Genomic DNA, 10,162 nt, shown 5'->3' with positions numbered 1-10,162 from the left:
CTTACATTTTTGCTTATTATCTGTAACTGTTAATTCTTATAGCCTAAGTTATTTATTCTAACTGATATTCCCTAATATAAGTTATATCTAATTTAGTCATATGGTCTATTCTTAATCCTTACAATAAACTTGGACTCTAATACTCTAGTCCTAGCTGTCTGGAAGCCAGTATTCTGCTAGCAGCCTTCAGATGAAGATATAGAACTCTCAACTCCTCCCGCACCATACCTACCTGGATGTCATCATGTCGCTACCTTGATGATTATGGACTGAATCTCTGAAACTATAAGCCATCCTATTAACTGTTGTTCTTATAAGAGTTGCCTTGGTCATGGTGTCTGTTCACAGTAGTAAAACCCTAACTAAGACACACCCTAACTGGCTGTTTTATCCAATCATAACATTCTGCCATTTTCAAGTAACCAGAGATGTGCCTAGACTAGATCTTTAGTCTTCTCTGATAAGATGTATGCAGATTCCTTGTGATGTTCTTCAAGGGACTTTAGATGTTCTTCCTGCCTAGTTTTCTCTCCTCCAACAAGAACTTCCTATGCTAATCTTCTGACAAGACCCTTGTATTCAACAGCAGACCTCTAGAACTTCTGCTTCTCTGTCTTCCTGATGTTTCCCACAACTTCTTGCTAACCATAATCTGCCACTCCTGTACTGTTCAGCTGATGCATCACCTCCTCAATAGTTGTTTTTTTGGGAGCCCTGGGCTATAACCCTGGGAAAAGATTCCATTCACTGCCTCCACCCACATTAGTCAGCAGCAGCAGCCCTGGCACCTGGGATATCCACCCTACACAGGTTTAACACCGATTCATGTCCTGGCAGCTTCTAGCTTTTTTACTTCCAGGGTGTTTGCCTTTTAACACCTAGATAGAATACTTGGGTGGGGTGCACATAGTATGAATCATCCCAGAACAGACACTCCCTTGGATGAGAAATACCACTGTCAGACAAGTTCCCAGTTACCTGCTATGACCACAGTCCCTTCAAGGAGCAAGCATAATTTTACAAGTTACTCTAACACAGTCACCATGGATACAACCACCCCTGCTATCACCACACATGGATGGCTGAACTAACAGCACATTATCTAGTCTGGCCTCAGATGCAGATGTTGGTTACTGGTTTGCTATCCTAGCTGCCTACCAGAGTCATTCGGAAAGCTTACTAATGTTCAAGGACCTCTCTTAGAAAAACATTAATTGTTTGAGGTGTGATGAGTTATGCTCTTTTTTTTCTCACTGAGATACATTGTGAACTGCAAACAGAAAACTATGCATAAAACACTGATGACTAAGTAACTTCATTGAACTATAGACAAGAACAGAAAATTCCACAAGACTTTGTTTTTCTCCCCTCAAATGACCTGTATGAACAACAAGCTAATGCTCCACTCCATAAGCCCTTCTGTTAGTGTGTGTGCGTGTGCATGTGCCTGTGTGTGTATGTATATGCGTGTGTGTGTGTGTGCATGTGCGCGTGCATTCGTGTACTGGCGCTCATCAAAATATGTAACCATGTATGTGGAATGAACATGTATGTAAAAGTGTGTGTACATTAATCCCTATGTGCATGTGGAGGTAACAGAACAACTCTGGTGTGGTTCCTCAGACTCCATTCATGTTTTTTGAGGAAGTCTCTTGCTGACTTGGAGCTCACTAAGTAAGCCAGAGCACCTGGGTAATGAGCCCCTGTCTAGACCACCCCAGCATTAGAGTCACACCACGAACTCCTCAGCCTAGCTCATTCAAGTGTGTTCTGGGGATGAATTCAGATCCTCATGCTTGCAATAAAGTCATTTTAACCAGTTGGTCTCTCTCTCTCTCTCTGTCTCTCTGTCTCTCTGTCTCTCTGTCTCTCTGTCTCTCTGTCTCTCTCTCTCTCTCTCTCTCCAGGCCCTTGCCCTTGCTATTCATTTTTGCACATCATACAAAGTAATGAGTTTCACTCTGATGTTTTCATGAAAACATGTCTATATACTTTACTTGCTCTGCCATCTAACTGTCATTACCTGTTCCCCTCAACCCACTTGTGCTTTTGTTAACCCAATGAGCTTTTCTTACATCCGTAACACACATGTTTGAATATATATATATAGTTTTTTTGCCCTTTCACCCCATAACCCTTGTTTTTTTCCCTCTTATATTTTCCCTTCTTCTAATTTGATGACTTGCAGATAATATGCACATACAGTTGCATGCCCTGAATCTGTGTTAGGGTGTGCATGCACACAATACACACACACACACACACACACACACACACATAAATCTACATTCCACATATGAAAGAAAACAGTGTATTTGTCCTTCTGAGTCTGGTTTACATAACAATATAATGATTTCCAGTTCCATGTATTTCCAGTTCCAAGGTTATTGTCAAATGCTGCTCATGAGGTTTCAGAGGAATATAAGGACTCCATGACTAACTGGACCCGAGGCTCCTATATTTGCTTGTTGTGAGCTCTTTGTTTCCTTCTTTTGAGAACTCTATGCAATATCTTGGCCAATTTATGGAAGCATGATTTTATTAAAGTATAATTACATTCATTTGCTTCTTCCCTTTCCTCCTTCCAAAAAGTTAGAGGGTTTGGGATTTAAGTTTTGCAGATCTTTAAAGGTCCTAATTATTTATCTTCTGTCTGATTTAGAGTGGGTATGACAGCTAGAATTGATTATCAACTCAATATGCTACTGGGTATATCTGTGAGGGATTAGCTCCTCACATTTTTAAAGTTTTCTTAAAATGTATTTATTCTTTGATAATTTTGCATGTATGCATATACATAGTGCTTTGATCATTTTTTCCCTCCACTTTTTTTTCTTATGTTCCACCCCCTTTAAATTAGCAACCAGCCTTCTTCTCAACAAAGCCCCTCCTACATGTGTATGAGTGTGTGTGTCTATGAGCATGTGTGTGAATGTGTTTGTGTGTGGAGAGTGAATGTTTTTCTGAATGTGTATATGTGTGTGTGAGTATGTAAGGGAGTATTGTGTGAGCGTGTATCGTGTATCAGTGTGTATGTGAGTGATTTTGTGTATGTTTGTATGTGTGAGTGTGTATCTGTGTGTGAGCTTGTGTGTGTGTAGGTATGTATATGAGTCACATTGTATTTTACTAAGGTTGCTTGCATAAGTATAAATGTTGGGCTTTTTGCTTGAGCAAAGCAACTTACCAGTGACTACATCATGAGGATTATGACTTTCCTGCCTTAGCAACCTTAACTGTCTGTAACTGATTTAACTCTCAGGGAGAGGATCATCTCCATAAGCACCTTCCTCATCCATCATCTAATGACGATGTGTCCAGTCTTGTGCAGTAACCACCACTGATATGAGTTCATGAGTGTAAGACCTGTATGGTGCCTAGAAGATAATATTTCTATGAAGGGATGGTTTAATTAAAGCATGAATACCAACTCTAAATGGTTGCAACCCATTTCATGGGCTTGGGTCTTGGTCAGTGAGCTAAGCACAAGTCAGTACTCATTGCCCTCTGCATCCTGGCTGTCGATAGTATGTTGCCAGTTGCCTCACATTCATGCCATCATGTCTTCCTCATCATGATAGACTGAACCCTAAACACTAGCCAAATAGACCCTTCCTTCAGTGAGTTGCTTTTGTTGGGCTTGTTGTCAGGGGAATTAGAAAAGTAAACACAGACAATTGGGGACATCAGGAGGTCTGGCCACATAATTTGGGGGTCTTTCCAATTGGTCTGTGGGATGCAGAAATGTGCAAACATATAACATTTTGATCTAGAAAATCTCTAGTGTGGCAAGCAGAATTTAGTGGCCCATTATGTTGGGAGTTTGAAGACCAGAATACTGAATGGAATATTGAAGAATGGAGATCCAGCTCATGAATTTTAGAAAATAACAAGGACTCTATAAGTAATGGGATCAGAAGCATTTATACTCTAACAAAACTTTAGCTGACTTTTCCGCCATATCCCAAGAACTCATGTGTGGTTGAATTATAAAAACAAAAACAAAAACAAAAAAACAGATTAACTTATTTTGTAGAAAGAATTTCAAGACAGGATAACATAATTACTGTGCCATAATTACTGTTCACTATTCATATACATTTTTAAAAGAAGTGTAGCAGAAAGAAGACATATGGGCAGTTTGGTGGGGAATTGTGAACAAGTTCAATGCCAGTCGGGGCAAGTTCAAAAGCAGCCTACTTAATACAGAGACTAGTGCCACTAACTAGAACCTTAGTGTTCTTCACTGAAACAGCAGGAAAAGCATTCTAAGGATTAGACCCCACCATTCATTTGAAAGCAAAACTAAAAATGTTTCTGAAGGAGACCCTCTCGAAGACAACTACTAAAGAATGTGTTTCCCTAAGATCAGTACATAAAGGCCAATGCAACTGTCATTTGAGTGGGGCAAGATACATCCAGACCTTGTATAGAATCTGGTATTGTCATCCAAATGGCATTGATTTTATTAAAAATTGGGAAATGATGCAGAGTAGCACCACAATTTCAAAGAGCCACTGTGGCCAAGGAATAAATGGTAGTGTCACAGTATCTTAAAGGAGGCCCTGGGGAACCAATATGCAAAGTTGTATAGATAGCACTTATGTTGCAATGGTGACATCAGGATGCTGAAATGCCAGCTGATGGGATATCCACAGGGGAAAGTTTAAGGTAGGTCTGTCTCCAGAGAGAGGCTGAATTTGCTGTAGACAGCAGAGCTGGAGGTACAGGGCTAACCAACCACTTTGGTGTCTAGATAATTTAATCATAAATCCCAGATGCTAAATAGTGGTTCTGGGTTTAATATTTTCTTGATTAATTTTGCTTTTTCTTTGGCATTTACCTATTCCTCCTTTTTGCAATGAGTGTGTTTTTCTACATCATTGAATGTTGGAAATACATAATATCTTCATATTGATTTTATGGGGCTCCCAGCCAAGTTCTCTGAAGAGAATTTTGGACTTCCTGAACAGTGTTAAATTTGGTAAAGAGTAGGACTTTTTGATTGGACTAAATGAATTTTGTGTTATGAGATGAAAATGGGTCTTTAAGATACAAGATGGAAGGTTAAGGATGAAATGGTGTGCTTTGATATCAAGTTAACAAAAGGCATGCTTACTTTTAAAAATATATGTATGTGTATATGTATGTGTATGTATCTAAGTGGGGGCAGGTTTGTTTCACAGAACATGTATGGAAGTCAAAGGGAGATTTGAAAGAATCAGTTCTCTCTGTCTATTCTGTGCATCTGGTCACTGACCTAAGGCCATCAAGAATAGTTGGAAATGCCTTCAGTTGATAAGCTGCCTCACTAGGTTTTTGGTGGTCAATATTGACTCTAAACTTGACGAGATACAGGATCACTTTGGATACAAGTCACCAAGAAAATCTGTGAGGGAGCATATTGATAAGGTTACTTAATTCATAAATGAAGACCCATCTTAACTGAGTGGTACCCTGACATGGGTGAATGAAAAAAAACAAAGGGGCTGAGTACCAACATTCATCACCTCCTGCTTCTCATCTTCAGATTAAGGATGGCCAGCTCCACCGCAACTTCTCTGACATAGTGGACTATACTTTGGAAGACCTTTTACATGCTAACCCATCTTGGCTGCCCATTTGTTTATGTCTATCACCTGAAATAAATCATGCCATACTTTGCTGACTTTTAGTTTGCTGATAAGAATCTGGTGTTATTCTCATGTCTTTTCCTTTGTAGATGAATTGAGAGTTTTCACTTACAGCTTTTAATATTGTTGCTTTGTATTTTTAATATCTTCATCATGATATGTTATAAATAGGTTTCTTGTTAGTTGTGCTTTCTGGGTGCTTCTAAATACTTCTTTATTCACTTTACCTAGGTTTGGGCAAGTCGCTGATATAATTTTATTGAATAAATTGTCTGTGCTTTTAGATTTTTAATCTCATCCCTTTCATCTTAAATTCTAAAATTGAGTCTTAAATCTGTCTCAGAATGGTGAAATTTTTATTCATTCTTATGTATTTTTCTTATTTCCTAATTTTCGTTTTGCATGGTTGACAGTGTAGTGATCTGAATCTTGTCTTTCCTCCATCACAGTCTTTCTTCTGTTTGTGTGTCTTTTATCAGGTTGGTTGACTTTCATTTTTAGTATTTCTCTTTTTATTTTATTTTTTCAGAATTTCAGTTTCCTTTCTGAATATTTCTTTAGGATTGTTTTCTCCTCCATATTGGTGTACCTTTTCATCTACCTTAACTATCTTTTCTTATCTAAGTATCATATTGATTTGCTCCTTCAGTCAGTTGAATACCCTATGTGATTGATAACTGTTATAAGTAGGATTGAAGTACGTTTCTAGTATTTTAGCTAAGTTGTTACCTTCAACCCCTCTTTTCACTTTCTTTGAGAAAAAATTCACTTCAGGTGGCTTATGAAATTGTGACCAATTCTATCACCATGTTTATAACCTTAAAATTCATCTATCACAAACTTGTCCAATGCAAATTTATCTAAAACATTGAAATACTCACTTGAAACTAGACATCTGTGTGGTTTGAATGAGAATAGCCACATATTGCTATATATTTGAATGCTTATTTACCAGGGAGTGGAACCTTTGAAAGGATTAGGAGGATTAGGAGCTATGATCTTGGAGAATGTGTGTCATGGGTTTGGGAATGGACCTTTGAGGTTTCCAAAGGCCATTTCAGGTCATCTCTTTCTGCTTACAGATTAGGATATAAACCTCTCAGCTACTGTTCCTGTGCCATGTGTGCAGCCATACTCCATACTATGGTGATAATGGACTAATCACTGAAACTGTAAGCAAGCTCCCAATTAAATGCTTTGTTTCATAAGGGTTGCCTTGATTATGGTGTCTCTTCACAGCAATAGAAATATGATTAAGGCAGAAGGCTACACTTTAACAAATTGAAGTAGGATTTGTAACAGTTGAAGACCTAGGAGTTATGCAGAGAAATTGAATTTTGGAACCATGAGCAAAGCCCAGAAGAGGTTATTGGTGAAAATTCAACACAGTTGCAGCACAAGACGCCAGTGTTCTTGAGATAGTAATAACGTGGATGACCATAAGAAATAGCAGCAGTGGTGAAGTAGAGCCTGCCTCTGTTTGGAAGAAAAGTTGTGTGTGCTACATAGGGCAGAGTGTGCACATAATCCAATGCCCTTAGTGGGGCCTAGAGACCATTCTTGTATTTTGAAGTACTTTTTTGCACTTCTCCTAAAAAATTTGTCTGAGGCTAAATTGAAAAGTTTTGGATTAATGGCATTGACATTTCTGAACTTAAGAAAGCCTAGTATTGACTGTGTTGTGTGATTATTAATGGTCACTCTTATGCAGGTATATAATAAAAAGGAGAAAGCTGAGCAATAAATAATACAAAATATAAAGCTTGAGAAGAAAAGAAACAGCAGGAAATGTAATATTTGAGCCACATTCAGTGTTCAAGGAGATAAAAAATTTTAAAAAAATCCTGATGCTAAATGAAATAATGGAACTGGTGACCTCAGGGCAAGACCCTAGCCAGTTAACTTTCCAGTTTGTGAAAAGGAATTAAAGGAAAGCGTAAGCAGTGAAAGAAACTACCAAAAAAACAGAAAGTTGGTGCACATGTAATTGAAAGAAGAAGGCAGTTCCAGTGCCATAAAGCAGTAGAATTTGGCAGGTTTAGCTATATGGTTCTGGCCTTAGAGTCAAGGGTACAAGAAGGGGACTGAGAAATCTTCCTATGTGGCTAAAGCAAGCTGATGAGGCCAGGCATGTATCGGGGTGACTAAGTATGAGGCTGGCATTTATGCTTTCTTTTATAAGAGTTGCCTTGATCATGGTGTCTATTCATCAGCAATAGAATAGTAATGAAGACATCATCCAAATCCTTTAATCTGTCTTATAAGATGCTATCGGGACTGTGGAATTACTGGTTTCAATCACTGCAGAAAGCAGTGGATCCTGCTGTCACTGATCAAGAGGTTACTGGGACAACCTATGTTGTGGGAAATCTACTGGGACAGATCAGAAACTTAGATTCAATTCAAACTCAGATTAAATGAATGTATTCTTGCATCCTTAGTGTCAAATAATATGCTGTGCTAAAGGGAGATAAAAGAAGGGTTTATAGAGATAGATATCAAAGTTTGCATTGCAACCATCTAAGAGGTCCATAGCTGAGCAGAAAAAGCAGGAAAAAAAAAAAGGTCTTATTCTTCTCTGTTGGTTTTTTTTTTCCTGCTACATAAAAAAAAAAGCCACTTCATAAATACATTACAGCAAGAACAGCATTATTCTTGTCTTATATTGCCTGCAAGCCACTAGGATCTCACAAACATTCCAGGGCAATAAGGGATGGCTGGTGCCATAATAAGTTTCTTTACCCATCACAGAGAGTTGTATGTAAATCGTTACACAAGTTGGAGAACTCTGGGGGAAATATCCTTAATTCACTGGGATTGAGCAGCTAGTAACACACTGCCATCAGGTTAGGGCTGGCTATCACATTCCTACATTATATGTTACCTTGATTCCATTTTCAGGGAGTCCATGAAACAAAGAACCATTAATTTGAACTAATTTGATTGGGTCTCTTATTTAAAAGACACAGAAATTGTTGTCATCTAAAGGTAGGTTCAGCACCTTAGTAATCATGATGCAGAGGCTAATACCAACATCACCACCACCACCATCACCATCACCATCACCATCACCATCACCATCACCATCACCATCACCATCACCATCACCATCATGTTTTGTATTTAAGGACGATAGACAGAAGAATCTGAATAACATAGCAGATGAAGTGACAGTGTGCAGGAGAGCAGCAGTAAAGAATTGGTTTGCTTTTTTCTTGCAAGCAAAGTGTGTTATTAGAATAATATTTTTGCATATACTATGTAGAAAATTCTACAATGATTAACATTGAGTATGTTGACCTTTTAAACTACTCTGGAAGACAAATGAAATTATTTCCAACTTATCAACATTTTATAATTAAACTTTATAAAAAATTATAAAGTTATAAAAAATTAACTTATCTCATTTTATAATTAAAGTCAAGGTTGAATAATTTGCCCAACCTCAGATAGTACATTGAGGGCATAATGAGCTTAACCCAGGTCTCTCGACAACTGAAGCTACTAGCCATATATTCCAATGGAGAACATAGTCAACATTTCAGCATCACCTCTCAGTGTTTCCAAAGCCAGGTTACAGAGAAGAGTCTATGAAGAGTGCTGAGGGCCAAGGAGATTCTATTGTTCAAAAGGTGGGCAAATGCTTCAGATCTTACACAATTGAATACATAGAATGCAGTCACATGGGAAGGAAATCTATGATGAGGACAGCCCTGCATGATAATGTTCTCTTAATGGCTTCTAATGTTTTCTGGCAGCTGACTTCCTTAACTTGCAGAAGGAGCCATTTGAAAAATATCCAGATCATCTTTGAATGCCAAAGAAATCTATTTCATTTTAGTGTGGGTGTTTTCCAGCCCTAATCAGAACTTAAATATTCTCAGAGGAGAAGCTCATTACTAAGAGTAATCAAACGAAAAAAATGCAGTTTTATGTTTAACTCTATGTTCATTAGAAACTATAATTAAAGATTATTATACCTTTCAATGTGAATACCCAGCAGTTAATCACTTAAATAACTGACTGAATTAGAAGCTTCCATTATTTTTTCCAATTTGAGCTCTTGAGAATAATGAACATCTAGGATTACCCAACAGTAATCTGGAGGTTTGACTACTAATGTTCAGAATTATATTCTTTAAATAAATTGCCTCTTATTCCTGAGTGTACAAATGAGTGGGTCTATGTATCTATATTTTCTTTTTGTGATTTTTCTTGGGCTCACTTTCTTATCTTTGTTTGTTTTGTCCTATTCCAATGTAGTAGGTTTTTAAAAATATCTTATTTTATTTTATTATCCCATATTACCCTGTTTATTTTCTATGGAGAAATACAAAAGGGATTGACACAGAAGAGAGAAAATGCGGCATGAACCTGGAGGAGTAGAGATAGAGGGGATCATAATCAGAATATATTATGTGAAAAATATATTTAACATAAGGAAAATAATAGAAGAAGAGAAAAGAGGAAGAGGGGGAGAAGGAGGAGGAGAAAGAGTAGGAGAAAGAGGAGGAGATGGAGGATGAGGG

Source organism: Mus caroli, chromosome 16 (genome assembly GCF_900094665.2).
Source record: "Mus caroli chromosome 16, CAROLI_EIJ_v1.1, whole genome shotgun sequence".
In the NCBI taxonomy this organism is placed as follows: Eukaryota; Metazoa; Chordata; class Mammalia; order Rodentia; family Muridae; genus Mus; species Mus caroli.
The sequence above is the reverse complement of the archived record's forward strand: the minus strand, read 5'-3'. Positions refer to the sequence as shown.